Genomic DNA, 20,439 nt, shown 5'->3' with positions numbered 1-20,439 from the left:
AGGAAACGAGGCCATATGTCCCTACTGTGGCCAGGAATATATAGCCTTTTCCTAGAATATCTTGGGGGAAAAGAGTTCTACATATGATAGCTGAAAGCATACATCCAGGCAGGGCAGCTCGCTGGATCAACTCTGTGATAGAAGCAGATAGTTTTTCCATTCAGTGCTAACAGGAATGAAACTGGACCATGGACAAAAGTTTAAACTGCCTTGCAGCTGCATTAAATACAAACAAAAGAATTTAAAGTTAGGAATGTAATTATAAAAAACATATGTCTATGTAGTATAATAATATGCATTCAATATTAAAATACATTCTGCCTTTGAAAGGTGTGGTTTTTATCTCTGAGTTTTCACTTCCTACCTTTGCAGTACTTAGCAGCTAGGTGTGGCCAGGGACTAATTTTCTCTGCTCTTATCTCATCCCCTCCCTTCCCTTTTATTTTATTTCTTTTCTTTTTAGAAACAGGTCTCCTATAGTCCAGACTTACTATACAGAGGAAAATGACCTTGAACTCTATGTCTTCTTATATCTACCTCTGGAGAGCTAGCACTATAGACATGAACCACCGTGCCTGCTTTATGTGGTTTGTGTGCTTGGGATGGAATCCAGGATTTCATGCCTGCTGAACAAGAGCTGAGTCCCATCCAGAGCTGGCAGTGTAAAGTTATTCTGCCCTTTTAATTTCTAGTTCTTGGTGTGGTTTTTTCTTCAAATTTTATTAAGATTTTAAATTGATTCATAATTCTTACTAATATCACAATGGAACCTGAATTGTAGTAGTATGTCTCTAGCTTGTTAGCTGTATTTTAAATTAATGGGTTTTCAAATGTCACTACAAAAATAACAGCTATTTTTACTTAGATGTCAGGGCCACAGGGAAAGAAGACAGTTTCTAGCTTACTGAGTTTGCTTCTAAATAGCTCAGTGTTCAAATGAAGCTCTCATTTAGGGTATATTATAATTTCAAACATCAGATAACTACATTTACTGTTATTTTAGACACCCAAATGTTTTTAAATAATGAAAGGGGTATTCAGACTGATGTTAGCAGCCTGTCAGCAAACCCATTCAGAAAATGTCTAGGTTCTTTTCACAGCCTGCAATGCTTCTGTTAAAGAACCTATTAATTCTACATGTCGATCTATCATCAGAGGGGATTTTTAGCCATTCCCAAGAAATATCATACACAAATATCTTCCAATACATATGATCTATATTCCATTTCTAACACAATCTGAAAGCATTATTTTAGAAAAAAAAACTTCCAAGTATTCCTTATAGCTAAGGAGTTTAGGTTGGTCCTTTGTTTAAAACAACAAATACTAGAGTAATCTAAATTAATCTATGTGAAAAGTATTAACACCAGAACAAAGAAGATAAGATGATATTATCATTTAATAATCAGTGTCTGGCACCTGATTTGTGGGCAAAGTTGTGTGGGCTCAGTGATGTACAAGGATAGTGGAAGACCTTTTCTCCCATAAAATGAAAGGGTAAACCAGGTTCAAAATCATCTCAAAGGCAGTGTGTTTCATGATTAAAACCCTCCAAAGTCATATCAATAAGTCAAATCAGGCAACTTAGTAAATAAGTCCTTTCTTGTGTAAGGAAGCCAGATTCATACCACGGTTATTTGGATGTGTCACTTGAGGTTTAAATAACCTCTTCACAAACTTATGTCACTGAATCTCTACTGGTAGACCAGATAGACCAGGGTGTATTCACCCACATTTACATGTAAGGACACCATAGCTCTGAAAACAATGATGGACCCCAGAGTTACACCACTGTCAGAACAGGTCAAATCTAGAAAGTGCATCTTAGTACTTCTTCACCAATCCTTTGTAATGTGGTGTTTTATTAACACATGTGAGTATTTGATAGTCTACAATCAAATGTCTTATATCCATTCTATAAAATGTAATTATTTCTTCTTTCAAACCTTAATGCCATTTCCCAGGAAACAGAAATACATTATTAAGAATATGTCCCTGATACCTTACTACTTTCTGTCTCCTATCTGCCCTTAGTCCAGCACCTTTAAGGTTGATATTAGTCAGCCAGAGGGCAGCTCTGCCCTCTGATTCAAAGCAAATGTTATTGTCAGATTTCAATCAAAATATCACACAACATAAGCCCTTCTTTTGGTCAATGTTCAACAGATCACTGTAGCCCACAGAACAAGGGCTGGATTTGTGCACATGCTTAGCCTAGCACTGTCACTGAGTGACATGCTCAGCCATGGTCTAGCTTAATGTGACATGTTGCAATGGGCTATGTTCCTAGGCTATTCTTTGATGTTTTGTTTAAATAGAACATTTTTGGAATATGAGACAACTTCAAGAATTAAAGGAATCTAGCTGAGGGCAGTGAGGCATGCCTTTAATATCAATACTGAGAGGGCAAAGATGACTGAAACTCTATGAATTTGATACACACCTGTGAGGTCCTGGACAGCTAGAGCTATGCAGATAGATGTGCCTCAAAAACAACAAAAAATAAATAGATTAGAGGAACTCAGGAAAGAGATAGGGATTGAGTTGTTGTTTTGTTATTGTTGGGTGTGCTGGAAAGTCAGAATATGTGCAGAAGTTTAGAATAAAGTTCTAGTGACTCATCACTTAATAAATTTTGGATCAAACATAAATTGCATGTTGATTAGCATTATCAGCTCATGTGTATCTTATGAATAGATGCTAACATTTACCCTTTTTTCATATCATATCCAAAATAATATTTGTCCCTTCTCTTTGGGAAGTAGTTCCAAGCTTCTGACAACCCAGAGAGTGAAATTTTAGTGCGTTTGCTCCAGGATACTCTGAAAACAAAATCTGATTTCTCTTCAAAGGCACGTGGGGGAACCCAATACATTCTACTATATCTTATCATTTAAATGGGAAAAAATGCTTTTCAGGAAATTCTTTAAAATGAAGAAATCTTGGGGGACACATGACTCGGTACTGGGTAATTCAACCCAGGATAACAAGGAAAATATTGCCTTGTGGATGAGGGTCCTTGCTCACCTTTGAGAGATGATCAGTCATCCAGACAACCTTCTTCTTAGTGTTGTGTTCCCTTTATGTTGTTTTCCTTCAATAGCTTTAACTACATTGATATTTAGGGCATGTCTAAATTTAAATTTAAATATATGAGAAGTTGACCTGTATTTGAAAAGACAGGTTGATTTACATTTCTTCACATATATTAAAGAAGAATATTTTGAATAGGTATTAGCTATTAGAAATAATATTATGAAATTAAATATTCAAGGGACTTTAAAATATTCAGTGAGGTATTACTTGTTAGAAAAAATAAAAATACATCAATTAACATGCTTTATAAGTAGTCATGATGCCATGCTGGGATGATAAACAAGATTTGAAAATGTTTTAAAATACAAATATCTTAATGATTATTAAAAGTCATTAAAGAGTTTGGTGGGATAGTAAAGTCAGAAAGGCAGTCATGAGGAAGAATTGAGAATAATTTTTGATATTCTGTTTTGCCACGGACCGTCCCTCTTGGAGACTGCTATCCACGGGAGAACAGGGTGAAGGATAGGATAGCCAGGATACGACACAAGGGAATGACAGACAGACACACTGGTAGTGAGAATCTGCTGCAATTTTACTTCTGTAAAGCTTCAGTTTTTGTACAAAACAGATCAAAGGACTTGGCAGGCTCACTGCATCACCCCACTCAGGGTTCCAGACATAAATCAAGGCTAAGCATAATCAAAATAGAGCTCCTTCTACGTGCTCCTCTCTACGTGCTCAAGATGTTGGCAAGGACTTTCAGTTTTGTTTTGTCTCGCACCATTAACCACATTCTACCGTGGGAGACTAGTTCTCAGGGTCCTGTGTTTAGCTTCCCATTTATATAGTTTTTTATTCTTTGCTCCATATTCCCTAATAGTTTTCTCATGATAGTTCCTATACCAATATATTAAAGCTGATCTCATGTTTTCAATAATTTCCATTCTTTCCTTCTTACTATAAAGACACCAGGGCTTCCGGGATCTAACTAATTTTTCCATAAAGGGGAATTTTCTCTAATTCTCCTTTTCTCTCTAAATCTGATTCACTATGATGATTCCCTCGTAACATTTCAACTTTAGCCGTTTCTGTTTCATAAATAATAAAGTTTCCCAGGCTCATGTGGCATGGGGCATACTTCAGTTCCTCAAGGACTGCTTTAATGAACGGTGGAGCCGAGCCAAGGACGTACTTTGATTTCTTAGTAAGCGGTCAGCTATAAACAAGAAAATTAAGAAATACAGAGAAAGATCAGGCAAGGTGTCAGGAGGGCTCGCTCTCAAGGCCATCTCCAGATATGAGATCTGCCTACGGCATCAGGTCCTATCTTGACCACTGATTGCCAGGGGGACCACCTGGGGCTTCGCTCCAGGAAGCTCTAACCCCAATCCTTCAGCAGGCAAAAGCCAGCACAGAGGCATTTTGTCACTACACGGCAGTCACTGCTGTGGACGTGGCACTGTTTGTACTTCATGCCAGGCACTGTTGTAAACATATACCATACAGAGATTCATTGAATCCTCAGATTAAGCACAGATGATAGAAACATCATATGAAAGAATGAGGGAGAGCAGGAAGAAAAGGATGGGGAGGAGGAAATACAGGGACAGAGAGAAGAAATTAAGATTCATGTCGCAGGGGCTGGAGAGATGGCTCAGAGGTTAAGAGCAAGGTCCTGAGTTCCATTCCCAGCAAACACATGGTGGCTCACAAGCATCTGTAATGGGGTCTGGTGCCCTCTTCTGGCCTGCAGGCATACACACAAACAGAATATTGAATATATAATAAATAAATATTTTAAAAAATTCACGTCCCAAATTGGAATTAAGAGAAAGAAACATGTTTGAAACAGTTAGTTTTTGAGATTGCTTTATGGATGACTGAGATTGCCTGCATGTTCTCCAGGACCAGCTGTAGAACTGCATGCCCACCTTAGGAGAGAAAGAGACTCATGTATGTGACCATGGATTCTCTTTCAAAAGGTCATACCCCCATAGACTCACCCTTTTTCTCAGTATAATAGAAAATGCAATACCAATGTGCTGAGACAGAGTGAAGTGAATGACACCATAAAGCATGGTTTGACTATTGGTACTTCCTTCTGAAAACAAGTAAGGCCATACCAGAGTCAACCTGATTACCAAGAGGGATACAAAGTGACTAGGAGGCATGTAGCATATACTCACAGATGTGGTGGGTAAAGGCGTCACTCATATCCCAGGATGGACAGAGTGAACAACTATGAGATTTCATCATGCTACTCAGAAAGGTGTGCAAATTAAAATCCTGACTAATTAACTTCTGAAATTACTATTTTTAGATTGCCGTTGACCATGAGCAACTCAAACTTGTTGAAATATGGAGCGGCGGGGCTGCGTCCCCAACACCCCAGCCGCTTGGCTAGCTTATGCCCGAAATAACAACACACAAACTGTATTCATTTAAGAACTGCTTGGCCCATGAACTCTAGCCCTTACAGGCTAATTCTCTTACATATTGTTCTAACCCATTTCTAATAATGTGTGTAAGCACCCCAAGGTGCGCTTACCGGGAAGATTCTAGCCTATGTCCATCCTGGTGTCTCTGCTCCAGAGCAGAGCTGTCGAGTCTCCGGGAGCAGAGCAGAGTCTGACCTCACTTCCTCTTCCGCCCAGCATCCTATTCTGTTTTCTCCTCCCATCTATGCTTTTACCTATGAGGGCCAGCCAAGCAGTTTCTTTATTGCTCAGCCAATGAAATCAACAGATTGATATGACACTCCCACATCACAAACTATATAAAGCAAATAAACAAACAAAAAGGTGTCATATGTAGAATCATTCTGAATCATGTCCCTATAAACATGTCCCTACGTTATAAATAAACATAGCTCTCCAACATGTCTATACTTCGGAACACTAGGAATTCAACACCAATTTTCTGTTTAAAAATGAGGTCTTCTTTTCACTGTCTCCAGATATGTGTGGCATGGGGAATTCATGTCGGCGTCATTTACTTGCACCAGGAAAAAAGGGGTGTGTTTTGATACATCAATTAAAGCCAACCCATCAGACTCTAGAACTTGGGTATTTAGGGGAAGGTTGGCAACAGCAAGAGGGCCAGGAATTATTGAGATGATAATCTCAAGTTTGCTATCATTTGGTCAATCTTAACATGATGGATCATATGAGTAAGGAAATACATCAATTTGCCTTTAAACAAGCCATTTAGCATGGCACAATGCTGGATTAGAGTAACTTCCATGACGAGGGAAGTTTGGCATGGATGCTCCTGCCTGCAAACCCAGGCTTAGGGCTGCAGCTGTGTTGTCCTCTGAAGAAGAGATGACCTGATCTTATGTGATTTCTCAACTGAGACTTAAGGCAAGTTACCCAGGGTATCGAATGAAGTTGTGGGTGTTACTCCACCAGAGAAGAAAAGCTAGGCTTCCCTGACTGTCTCATTGCACTTAAATCTGTTTACTTATGTTTGTTGATGGTTTTATATGTTTCAGTAATAAAATTTAGATATTTTAATGCTTCATGACCTTGCTTAATCTTACCCTTCTCCTTCTAAAGTTTCCCTCTTACTTTCAACTGTGTGTGTGTGTGTGTGTGTGTGTATGTGTGTCTCACTGAGTTTAATTAGTTTCTTGTCCAGATATGTTTCTTACTCATCAGATCTAGGAAACTTTATAAGTGGTTATATCATTGAAGAAAATGACAACCTCTCTCCCCAAATCCACAAGCTGCCAGTAGTCTCTCAGTGAGGTGTGTGGCTACAGGGTAGGTCCCTTCTACATTCATAATGACATAAATATTAATGAGTCCCATCTTGCACATGTCTTAAGCACTACCTCTGCAGTGAGTTCATAAATGTGATGACGATATTATATATAGAATTTAGAAGTAAGAACTTCTTTAAAATATTCCTATTGACTGTCACTTCAGCAGTTCCCTTTTCATAATTAGGGACTTTTTGTACACATGAAGAAAGTATGAGTTAAGCAGGCTTAAGATAAAGGAAAACCAAAATTGTCATTTCATACAAGAGAAAAACTCAGTAATGAGGCCACATTGCCTCCAATCCCAGTCAGATTTAGTGACCTAGATGTCAGCCTGTGCACGCTCTTGCCACACTTCTCATCTCTGCAAACTTTCATGCAAACTGGCTCTTCCTATCCCACTTTAAAATAACTTTCACATTTTCTTCTAACAGCTCACACCCTTGGCGTTCATCTTCTTCCACTCTATTGGAATCCCAGATTTCATCGTAGAGCCGCAGCCCCCAGTCATGCACTCATCCTGAACCAGTAATTACGGTCAGAAGACTGGAATGCTGTGAGACCAGGGAGGGAGTGATAGGAAATCTCAGCCACATGGACCGAGAAAGTGGAGCGCTGGTTATAATACAAACAAGAAGCAGACGATAGGGAAATAAAAGAAGCACACTTACCCTAATCCCCACTTAGCAGACGATGAAAGTATGGGAGGTCTCAGAGATTGGTGAATACTATGTAACAATGAATATAGGGTGCTATTTTCCTCTTACCTGGTCATGCCTGGGAAGAGTCAGATTTGTAAGTAATAGGTGATATAGAATTTGTTTCCTCGTATTAGATATGTATCATGATTCTCTGAGAATATGGAAGAACCAGAAGTAAACAGATAAATTGATAGTGAGCACCAAGAGAGTATTTTTAGAGTCTTTGACTCAGGGATAGTTAGTTGATACTCCAATGTATGAAGAACAGGGAGCTTGGTTTGCTTGACAGATCTTATAGGCAGTGCTCTCCCTAAAGGACTGGGAGTGATCTCCAAGCCAAGCAAATCCCTATTATTGCCTTCCTTCTTTCACACTTCCAACGTTTGAAAGGAGATTGTCTGCTTTGATTTGGATGTGGCTCTTTCTGTGGGAGAGCCAAGTGTCTCTCTGACCTGAGGGGCTCTGTGTGCTTCAGCAAGTCATAGGCTGTGCAGGAAGACCATGCAACAGAGGAGACATTTTCACAGAGTCTGTGTGATTCTGTGCCCGCATCTGCACAAGCAGCATATCCTCGAGGAACACAGGCCTAACTTCATTTTGTTTACTTTGTAATTTGGTTTTGAGGCAGTCCATCTTGAAGGTAGAGAGAGGATAATGATTTCACAAGAACTTGAGTTGAACCCAAGCGGAAGGAGAGGGAGTTAAGAGACCTGCCCTGAAATCAACCTGCTCATTTAAATTAGATTTGCTGTTTTCATGCTCTGTTTTTCTTCAAATCAGTCTGACTTCTTTAAAAGGAGTGGATGAAATCATCCCCACAGAAGGAAGTGTGTAACCAAACCCAGCCATTTGTCACCTCTTCATGAGACCTTAAAATAGCCCTATGGATTTATATTGTTTCCGAAAGACATGCGAGCCATGCTGGCCTTGCCCTGTCCCGCTGCGAACCTTGAAATCAATCCGTTGCTCTTTCAAACTTTGGGGAAATGATACGCTGCTAATGTCGATGAACTTGCCGCACTCACAAATGTGTTTTCACTCCTCGAGTTTACTGAAGTGGAAGCAGGAAGGATACGCTTTCCTGAAAAGACGTCTATTTTCTGGACATGAGTGCCTTTTTGAGAGAATGCCCCCCTTAATATGAAAAGCTGTCCAATCTCCTGCCCCACAAATAGCCAGTTCCTCTGTATTAACAAAAGTAATCAGCTCCTATTTCCTTTTAGAGACTTGAAAAAGGGAAACGGACAGTGTCCAAACATGTTCTCCTCCCACATCACAGAAGGCCAGGGCCGGATCCTCAGTGACCCTGTCATGCCACAAATCATCCTCCTCTACCCCAGTTTCCCTTATGTTTTTCACATTGTCTCAGTTTATTAGAATTTATTTGATGGTAATTTTACCAGTGTTAATGCATAACTCTGTGGAACACAAATGATTTATGGGTTGCTAGACATATTCCAGACAATGTCATATTGTTTTTTTTTCTATATCGTAAACATGATTTGATTTGCTAATTCTTCCATTTAATAGGCACATTACATTTTTTATTTTAAAATGAAATTGTGTGTGTGTGTACACTAGAAGGCCAGAAGAAAGAGTTGGATCCCCTAGAGCAGGCATTGCAGGCTACACTGTAGGCCATACAACACGGGTGCTGGGAACTGAACTGTGCTCCTGTAAATGAGATGCAATCACTCAGCTTCAGAACTCTCTCTCCACCTCCCAAATCAACTTTGATAGGCAATTAAAAGCAGTGTATGCAAAATGTTCATAAAATTAGAAAATTACACAAATAAAAAAACAATAATAACAATAATTACTGATATCTTTAAGGAGACCAGGAAACATAGATATGTGGGAGTTTGGGGGTATAGTTCTCATGTTTGCCTATAACTAATATTTGTTTGTATCTTCATGGACAACTTCACCGAGTGGATGACATAGCAGGTAGTCCTCCAAGCCTCTGTACTGACTGATAGTCAGAAGCTATTTCTGGTGTTTATTAGCTGTGTATATAACGGCAAGTTAATTCATTTCTCTGCCACTATTTTCATGTTTAGAATGTAGATAATGATATTACCCATGGTGCTACTATGGGAAATAAATGAAAGAATATATGTAAAATCCATAAAGGAGTAGCTAGCATTTTGTAAGTGCTTTATGGATGTTTGTTTAGTAGTGCTGTTAATATTGCTAAACAGTGTATAACCAGAGAATTTTCCTCTTAAATACGTTTCCAGGATATGAAAGGCAATGTCCTCTGTCACTCAATCATGTGTACCAAGCCAGAAACATCTGGATTCCTTTCCTAGCTCCTCTGTTACAGGTAGAAATTGTCTTGGAGGAATACACAAATGCTTAATACCTAAGTATTCATTCATCTATGGTATTTTAAAAGTTGTATCTCAAACTGTAGCTGAAAATGAAACATTTCTTATGGTCAGGCATGATGGTACATGCTTGTCAACCCAGCACTTAAGAGGCTGAAGCAAGAGCATCATGAATTTGAGAGCAGGCTGTGTTACATGGTGAGCTCCAGAACAGGTGAGGCTTTGCCTCTGAGACTGTATCTCAAAAGCAAAAAATAAGAACACCACCTTTGCCTGTTCTGAATACAATGTATCAATTACTAAACTGAGAAACAGTTCACTTGGCATCAAGTGACTGAGAATTCTAGGGATACTTACCTGTGACAGCCCTAGGTTACCTGTGACCAAGGCAAGACTCCCTATGCCTGTTTGTTAAATTATCAAATAAATACATCATTTTGAAAGATTACTTGTAAGTTGTGGAAGTAGGCCTAAAGTACTTGAGTACTTTAGAAGATTTTATGTTATTTCTAGGGAGAAAACCATGATTGAGACCGTATTTTGAGAATTAATTCTGTATTTTCTTTATCTCCACTTTTGTCTTTTTCTGAATAGAAAAATAACATTAATGGTGCTGCTTAATTCCGAGATCTAATATGATTTCCTAAACAAACTTCCTGAAGATAAGCCAAGCTGTATTAGTTAGTTTTTGTTTTTTGTTTGTGTGTGTGTGTATGTGTGTAGTTGGTTGGTTGATATTAATTAGATCCCAAATAAAACTGCTGCCAGACAATAAATCTCAAAATTATAACTACCCTAAATAAGATCAAAGTTCTTAGAACTTTTTGTTTATCCATAAATTCTAAAGCTAATATTTTGTGACTGAAGTGTTTGTCAGTTCCTAGATGCTAGTTCTTATGTGAAGCATCAAGGTAGATTTAGGTCTTCAAAGGTTGTTTTTTTTTTCTTTTCTTTTTTTTTTTTAATCTTATAAAAATAGTTCACCTCTTTAAACTTCATGTAAAGAGGGCAGGGTGAACTAAAGTGACAAAAAACTGCCCAGAGGGGAACACCAAATGAAAACTTCGAAGGAAACTATTTTCACCAAAGAGTTATGCAGATTTAATTAGTTACGGAGGTCAAGGGGTGGAGTAAAGGCCAAGGAGCCTGAAGGGACCCTGAGAGCAAAGTGTCCAGGAGAATCCAGGCCTCGTGTGGAGAAGGAAGTGTCACTGCTTGAAGCTTTAATAATTTGGTGTCTGGGTGTCAAGCATTCTGATTTCCAGTGACAGGGGAGGTGACATTGAGAGACATTAACAGTGTGCTGGAGGTGATCCTTACCCTTTCCATCTTCTTCAGTCTCTCGGGCATCTTGTCCTTCACGTCAGTACGTTTTATGCTTCATTCAGTACAAGAATGCCCCTGGTTCCATCCACACATATCTGAGGCAAAGGCAGAGGTTCACAACCAGCGCATGCTTCACAATCTTGCTCATCTGCAGAATTAACTCTTCCCTCTATTACAGTGCCAGCTGCAGAAACACTGTGGTCTAAAAATGTCCAAATATATAAATTTATAGTCTAACTACCTGGAGCTCAGGATAGCAATGCTGTTGCTAACAGCTGTGATGTGTTTGCTTTTACTATAAAACATCTGTAGAAACTCGAGTGTTGTAGAAACATCACCAAGCCCGTAAATGTGTAGCATTGCTTTGTCTTCAGCTCTGGAAATGTGAACTTATGTTAAAACTGCAGAATTGTAGTTGGGACACAACAGGTTTATAATGTAAACAAGTTTTTTGTAAATAACTGCTCCAAGCATTCAGAGAGTGTACTGTGTAAATCAGTAACCATGGGAGTTTTGTAAAATTCTGTTTACAAAACAATACCTTAATGTAATTTTAATAGTCAAAGAGGAGTAACATTAACAGACAATAGTTATTAAGGAATTATAACACATAATGTTCTTTGTAGTTTTTGAAGTCACCAGCTATAGATGAGTTCACTTAAATACACTCAATACACACACGCAACAATTAATTAATAAAAGACGATTTTGAAGAAGAACAAGGGTTCATTCAGTCTTTGGTGTTTGGAGGGAGGATCAGGAAGAGTAAATAATGTAATTATATTATAATCTCAAAAAGAGACATAAATTTTAAAAATTAAAACACCATAAGTAAAACTACCAAATGAATTATCTGCAAGAATCATGTGTAGAGTGATAAACCAACAATTGATTACCGTGACTTTTGTATACTATGCTGACAGAAAATGAGGAACCACAGTACTTTAAACTGAGGAGTAACAGCCAGACTGCAGGAGGCAAAGGATACTGCTTATGAGACTTTGAAATATTCTGGAAAAAAATTACTGCAATAGAATCAAACACACAGAAAGTGTGAGGTCTGTCAATCACACAAGCCACACACAGAGAAGCACTAGTTGAAAGTGTTTATGTAGGAAGTGAAAAAGAAGAAAAAGGCAAGAGTTAACCTTCAATCTCTGACTTGAGGTAAATCTGTAGTAGTCTATCTTTTAAGTTTTGATGTTTTCTTTGCTCATGAACTGCCATGTGGACTTAAAGATGACTTTTTCTATATTAAGTCATTTTACGACATTGAAAGAATAACTACTTAAAGTGAGGGAGTGACTGGGAGGAGAAGGAGGGGAACTGCAGGCTGGGTGTAATGTATAAGAGAAGAATAAAAATAAGTCTGTATGGAGAGTTTCAATATGTATGGAAAATCTCAGATTTTCAGTGTCATATCTTGAAATATGCATGATAAATCATGTAGTCATATTTCAATGTGTTAGTTTCAAGAGTTACTACTATATCACATACACTGAGTACTCATATTAACCACAGATCCCCACTTCTTTAATATTTTCCAATATTATAACATTTTCAATTTGGTGCTATTTGCCTCTACTATTATCACTTAACCTTCTAAACATAGTATCATCATACCCATATATACATGCAAGTATACACACACACACACAAATACATACCCACATAGAGTTTTAAGAATATTATTAAAATTTATTGAAGCTATGTTACAGGTATTTGAAGTTTCCTGGTCTGTGGTGTTGTAAAGACATGAAATTTTCTATAGCAGTTAAAGAGTTATGCATTGTTTATGTTGACATTGCTGTAGATGACATCAAACATTGCCTTATAACACATAATGTTCTTGTAGTTCTTGAAGTCGCCAGCTATAGATGAATTCACTTCAATAGAAAGATAGTTTTAAAACCTTGGAGATGGTAGCTCTGACATGAAGTAAAATCATTGACCTATTAAATTGCATTATGCAATTTGCATTTTAGGGATGGTTATATTTGAGATTAAAAATGAATTTTTTAATGGAATTGAAGCAGGCATTGGGGATTCAATACTGAATGTGGATTGTAAGACATGAGGTATGTGGAAGTCAGAACAAACTTATAAACTCTTTTGGGGGGATACAGAATCCCCAAATTCCAATATGGAGGAGTGGCGCTAAATTAGCTGGATTTGAACGAGTGCGGAGCCACGTTCTGTGGAACACTTGGACATTCCGGCAGAAGCTGAAGCAATTCTACTTTAATCCTGGAACATTCACACTTCTTATAGTCCTGTATTGTCTTTCTGGTGTGGATCTGATGAAATGCCTGTGCTTTGGCTTGGTCTCAAATGCAGCAGTGTTTAGAGGAGAGAGTGGCAGAGCCATCTTTTCCATTGAGGGTCTCCTGACCTGGTGGACTATGAGGAAACATGAGAAATTAATGTGACACATAGTTAACAGGACCTAGTGTGCCTGGAATGCTGTGGTTGGAAGTGGCTTCTCTGTCAGCAGCCCTCTCCTCTCTCAGGCTGTTTGCTTTCTGGTTGCCATGAGATGAACAGAGTCAACTGAGTCCCACGGTGATGGATACAAATGATCGTCCACAAGGTTATGTATGTGAGATCTCAAGCCATGAGCTAAAATAAACTTTTTTCCTTTTAACTTGTTTCTTTCTGGCATTTTGTCAACAGCAATGACAAGCTGACGAATACAAGTAGAGTTAGGATTGAGACTCCTACATAATCCAAATACAAAGTGAAGGACTCTGTTTTTTAATTTATTTATAATACGTGAATAAGGAATCTTATTTTGACTGTGAACATAATGTTGTAATTAAAATTGAAACAACTGATTTTAAAAGTAAGGTTAGTTTTAGGGGAAAGATTGTCCATCTAATGTCAACGCTGGGGACACAGTGTTGAGAAAAATGGAAACTATTCTAATTTGTAGAGATATGTGCAAAGAGAAAATCAGCTTAGTGAATAAGTTAATTTGAGATAGTAACAGAGAGTAATAACAATAATAATAATAATAAATAACAGATGATAAGAAGAATTCAGATAAAAATTCCTTCTTAGAAAGAGTCATTTATTTGGATATTTTTGGTCTTGATTCTTTTTTTTTGCCCGGGAGACAAATTGAGCTGTAACCTTCAAGGCAAGAAGGGAAAAAAATGCCCTTCAAATAAAGTACAAGTGCATGAGTGTGTATGAGTGTTGTGTAATAAAGACTTCAGTGCCAGGATGTCTGTCGCCACGTGTTGGCAAGAGGACAGGAGGCTAAGACAGGAGACATTGAGGGCAGAAGCAATCAGATCAGGCAGGTCCTTGTTGGCCTGGATAAGATTCTGATTTCATTTTCAGTCAATACAAAGGCATCGGGGAGTTTTAAGGAAAGGGAATGGAGGGGAAGGTTATGTATGTGACACGATCTGATGATTGAAGCCACTGATGTGATGATATGCCCGAGGGAGCCTAAAGGAGAAACTTTGAGACTATCTGGCTGTATTTAAGAAGCAAAGGAGAAAGTGGAAGGTCAAAGACATAGGACAGGGAGCAATATAGTGTGAGTGCAAAATCCCCAAGGAAGAAGCAGCTTATAAATAGGAAGAATGATGTAATACTTCAGTGTGTTGTACACACAATAGATGAAGACAATAAAGTCAGATATACTGTAAAATTTCCCACTCACACCATGTTAAACTTAACCTTCAACATTTCATGGAAGAGTTTGCTTAGTCCAAAACTAGGTACAGGTCCTGATAGATGGTATTAAAATTTGGATACAAGATAAGATTTTATATATTGGAATTATATTTGTACTTATAAACACTTGAGTTATGCCTTTGCAAGCTGAGGCTAGTAACAGTTTAGTCAGTAAAATCCCTACAGTTCAAGTATGAAGAACTGAATTCAAATTTCCAGAACACACACCACACGTACACACATACACATGTGCTTTAACCCCAGAGTTAGCAGCAGCAGAGACTGGCAGATCCCTTAAGCGCAGTAGTTAGCCAACCCTGTCAAATCTATGAGCTTCAGGTTCACTGGAAGATCCTGCCTCAAAACTAGTGGAAGGTGATCAAATATACCCAACATCTTCTGCTTTCTATTCCCACATGTGAATACACATCCACATGAACATATACATATTAATAAATACATACTTCATGCCCTCAGTGTGTGTACACACACACACCACACATACACACAGAGATACCTTTTGATACATATATTTCTTCTCACTCCCTTGATATTCGTTTAGTAGATAATTCCTATACATTTCTGTGTTGTCCTGTGGAATTTCCTTAGGAATAAGTACAAATCCAAAGGAGAGGAAAACCTTGAACTCTATGCCGGTACTCTAGACATAAGCTGTTGGAAGTGAATATGCACGACAGTTGTTCATGGACTTGCCATCTGATAGGGACTGGATGTATACAGAGGAGGAGCAGGGGGAGTGGGAGCCGCAATGTGAGCTTAGTCTGGGTGTCACATTCAGAGGAAGGGATACCTCGCCTGTTGTGAGGAATTAGACTACTGAAGGGCATCAGCTAGAAGCTGGAGGACTTTTTGATGACTTGAGTTTTGCCTGCCAATATTTTTCAGTTGTTCTAGGTAAAGACTGGTGGAGAATATCCTGGGACCATCAGTTGTGCCTCAAGGCCTCTCATTTCTACGCAAATGCACCTTCTTCAACCCCTCATCTTTCAAAGTTCATAGGTGAAGTGTTTAGCAAAAGAAAATTATACTTGGTAAATTTTGTGAAGAAGAGAATAAAAGAGTTACTTAATTTTTTTTTGTTCAAGTGCACAGTAGAACTTACATAAGAGAGGAGGTGAGAACAAGAGGTATTCATAGAAAGAAACACAGAGATTAGGAGTATTTACCTGATCAGAAGTAGCTGAATGTCAAATAGCATGTTAACTTTGTATCATGCCTAGTAATAGAAGGATGTAGTTTGGAAAATATTTCTTTTGAAAGTAAAAAGTTTTTCCTTTGAAGTTAGAAATATTCAGTACATCCAAAAGATATAATAGACTCAATGCATTATTGATTCAACTATTTGAATTTAAAGGATGAATCAAATGATATGTTTTTTGATATGTAGACCATAGCCTTTGTCTTCCAAAGGATATTTTAATCTAAATATTAAAAATAGCCTAGAGTCTTATTCAAACAGTTAATTCCAGCTGCTTTTTTGATAATGTATCATACATTATCCCGCTGATGGATGGGTGGCCAAATGCAGATAAAATTAGCTTTCCAGTCATTCATTTTAAATTGCTCTCAAGTTCTTTGGAAGCAAATTCCATTTTAGAAGAATATGCTTCAAGTCTCAGACAAAGAGATAATGGTCCTATATTTTATGCTATGAGCAATAACAGTTTAAGTCTTGTGATTCAGAAATGTAGAAACTTATGTATTGAGTTGATGAAAATTAGGCCTTGATACAGCAATAAAACCAGCAACCTAAAGCTTCCAAGATTGATGATCATAGCATAATATTTTCCTGTCAAGAATTAGGAAGAATGAAAGTCTATAAAGATAATACATGATGCACAGCTTTCCCCTCCTGTATATAAATGAAGAAGACAAAGCCTTATGAAATAATAGAAGCAAAAATGCTAAGATTTACAAAAACAGCACTGCTGCTGGGATACCATTATTTAGTAATGGTAGAAAGAGGAAAATTATGTCAAATGTTAGAAAATAAAATGAATTATAATGCTGAATCCACAAAAAAAAGTCAGGGCTAGCTGAACTTACTACATAGAAGGGAACTCACCATAATAATTTTGCTTTGTTAATATGAACAAACTACTCATAAGACCATATTTAACAATTTCTTTATTCAAGTCATTTTCTACAAATTGGTGCATTGAACTTCAAGTTGAAGTATACATTTTATAAAAAAGTAATAATTTAGAATAATTTAAACATATTGTCCACGGTAAGTTGAAGTCCAAAGCTGTTCCTATTGTCACCATGATATCACCTCCAAATCTTTAGCTATGAAGTAGTGAGGAAATGGAATTAGTGATGGCTCTGTGGGGGAAAATTTGGGGTCATCCTTTTATAGCTTCAAATTTTATGATCTGACCTTAATAGTAGCTGCAAGCTGATTTGTTTGTATAGGAAAAACAGCAAGGCTCTAAGAAGTGATATCAGTAAGTAATCTATCAGCTCAGAGCAGAGCTGGCCTGTTGTTTCTGAAGAACTGGCCTCTGTATGGAGTGGGTGCTCTTACTGAGGAAAGACATGTACACAAATTGCTCACATCAACAGCAAGCAACTTACTAGAGCCTAGGTTTCTCAGTCTAAATTTCCCTGTCTTCTAGAATATACTCAATATACTTTAAAAATATGTGAAATTCCCAATAAATTTCAGCATGAATGTCCACTAGGAATGGTGTCATGTCTGTACAGACTTGGGGGGGGCATATTGCCCACTTTATTTCATCTGTAGATAGGATTTGATTCTTGATGAATCTGACCTGTAATGCCTCAGTGACAGATGCCTCATTTAATATTCCTCTGCCATTCTCTCAGAAATCTTCATATATTTTAACTAGTATCCTTGATTTTTTTTTGTTCTGTATTGGGCCACACAAATTATACAGCAGGTCCTCTATGTGTTCTCAGAACCCACATTCGGCCTCACAAAACCATCTGTTACTCCAGTTTCAGGAGCTATGATACCCTCTGGCTACCATAGGTACATACACACGAGTGTGAACATAAACTCATGCAGGCACACACACACACACACACGTTTTTTTCAAAACATGAAAATTAAAATGAACACAATATACTCTTCATCTTCAGGTTATTTCCATTCTAGTATTAAAGATTAGCTGTGTATTTCAAAATTATTAACAGCTTCTTTAAACTGGGTAGTATAAAACCTGGAACTTACCACTCAGCCCGTTTCTTTCATCCTATTTATCCCACTCCATGTAGCTACTAACTCAAAGTCTTGGATTTTCTTAGCCAATTATCATTTCTGTACTTGCACTGAGTATTAGAAATAAGAAAAAAATGTTTAATGTGATTTCATCTTGGCTATGAACTGGAATTTCCAATGTGGACACCATAAGAAACATTAAGCTTATAGACTATTGTTTGTTAAGTCAACGCTTTAGAGGAACACTAAGAGATGAATTCTGTGGAAATGATAGTTATATGTAATAGAAACTCAAGTTTTATCAAATGAAGAAAATGTTATTTCAAATGGTGGAAATGACTTCTTATTATATTTCATTTCAAGTGTTAACAAATCAATACTATGCCAAGACATGGGCAAATTTCTTTCACTTGGAATGGTTATATTATGGTAAAACACAAAATTAAGGAAATGCCCAATTCGTTTGTTCATATGTGTTCTAGATATTCATTAAATCATGACTTTTCCTGCTGGCATTTCACTGAGCTTCTTTTAGCTTGAAAATATACATGTGATTTTTCTGATCTTCCATTATTATCCATATTCTCCGTCATTAAAACAATGTGACGAAACAGGTGCATGTTTTTGACTAGGTGATATAACTGATTTTTAGTATCTTAGCGATTTTTCTATGGGATAAGAACATACAAATACTTACGCTACATTACTGAATAAAATAGATGTGTATAGTAAGCTAGTACTTTGCAATCAGTTCTTTTAAGGGAACAAGCTTAACTTTAAAAAAAACAGTGAAAACATTTTATTTTTTACATACTTAAGTAAATGTGTAGTTTTAACTACACTTCCACGTTTATGTGTAAGCAAACACAATCCAAAAGGGAAGCGAAATAGAGTTACTCTCTTGTTTGCTTTCATGAATAATAATGAAACAAGAGCTATACTTACGTAGAATTTGTGTGTGGCGTGCTGTAAAGCTGTATTGATTACCAGCCTAGTACATCCTCACATATAAAAGGAAATGCTCTGGAAAATGATAGAAAGAATGGGTAGGACATTCAAAGCATCAGATTTGTGCAGACGGATCTGTCAATAGTTCAGTCCCTTGTCCCTTCGCTTTTCTGGCTCTGTTTATTTGATGGGTCTTGAGTGGTCTTGCATATTGACTAGTAGAGCTGAAATTGATATAAACAAGGTTATTCTTTAGTAAACTGGCAGTGTGTGTCCTTGTTAGTCTACAGTGGAAAAACTGGAAATGATGCTTTGCTGGAAGAAAGTATATCAAGGAGCTGAAGTAAGAAAGAATGCCTAGCTACAGCAGGCGTCATTTCCACAATTCAGGCATTGTCTGTGGCTAAGCAGTTTCAAAAACTACTTTTGCCTGTGATTCAAGTAAAGCCAATTTTTACTGCAAAACAGATTGGCAATGGCTGGGTGTCATTACTATTTGAAAGCTATTCCACGACCTAGATGAAAAAAGTCGCAGGCCAGATTTCTTAGTGGACAGATGTCCACTTCACCAATGGCTAGCTCCCAAAAATGGGATAGCAACTGAATGCATAATATAATGAGTTTCAAGGTAATGTCTGAGCAGCCAGTCTCTAAATACCAATATCATATCATCTGTGTCCTACGGCACAGAGTACTTCAGTGGTTTTGTGAAAAACATTTTCACCTTTGACCCATGAATTTTAACATGCAATATTTTCATATTTGTGGACTAACTATAGTTTGTTCTTTTCTGCCCCTCCTAGAAAGAAAATTGTCATGCATAACAAATAACATAATGGAAAGAGTTTTATATTGTTATAAATAATTACTGGGCTTTCTTAAACAAACATATATGACTTTTGAAGCTTAAAATCATGTGCAATTCAAGTTAAGAAATACAAGAAGACTTCAAAGAGTACAGAACTCTCCAATGGTTTTAGATGAGATTTATTCAGTGATATTGAAAGATCAGAGTGGGGTAACACATTTGACAATTTTCTAAGCTATAAAAATGAGATTTGTTTATGAGAAGGTTAAGCTATTTTCTAATGGTCACATGATACCGTAAAATATATGAACTACAGTTTCAAAATTATACCGGATAACACTTTACCACAGCCACACCAGTAGCCAGCTTGATGCTCATTCCCATTTCCAGTGTGTAGACAATTTTAGTCTCAGTGAATATTTTCATCTGAATGTGTCAAATGCATGTTTTGAAAGTAAAGATCAATTTGAATCTGAACTTCCATTAATATTTTAGTGCTTTTTCTCAAATATTTACAAAGGACTTAAAGTTTGCTTCAAGCCTTATACCTCTAATAGAAGTGGTTTCTGCTTGTTTCAGTATTTATTTATTTTTGGACGGTGCTGTGCTTGCTTGTGTGTCTCTGCACCATG

At 37.4% G+C, this 20,439-nt stretch overlaps 1 protein-coding gene across 2 annotated transcripts in view; it reads left to right on the top strand.

The window, feature by feature from the left end:
• Nucleotides 1-20,439, top strand: part of Unc5c (unc-5 netrin receptor C) — a 328,599-nt gene that overhangs the window by 174,212 nt on the left and 133,948 nt on the right. The gene's annotated exons all lie outside the window — the stretch shown is intronic.

This window comes from Alexandromys fortis, unplaced genomic scaffold (genome assembly GCF_014885135.2).
Source record: "Alexandromys fortis isolate MF-2015 unplaced genomic scaffold, M_Fortis_MF-2015_v1.1 scaffold_196, whole genome shotgun sequence".
Taxonomy (NCBI): domain Eukaryota; kingdom Metazoa; phylum Chordata; class Mammalia; order Rodentia; family Cricetidae; genus Alexandromys; species Alexandromys fortis.
The sequence above is the reverse complement of the archived record's forward strand: the minus strand, read 5'-3'. Positions and strand labels throughout refer to the sequence as shown.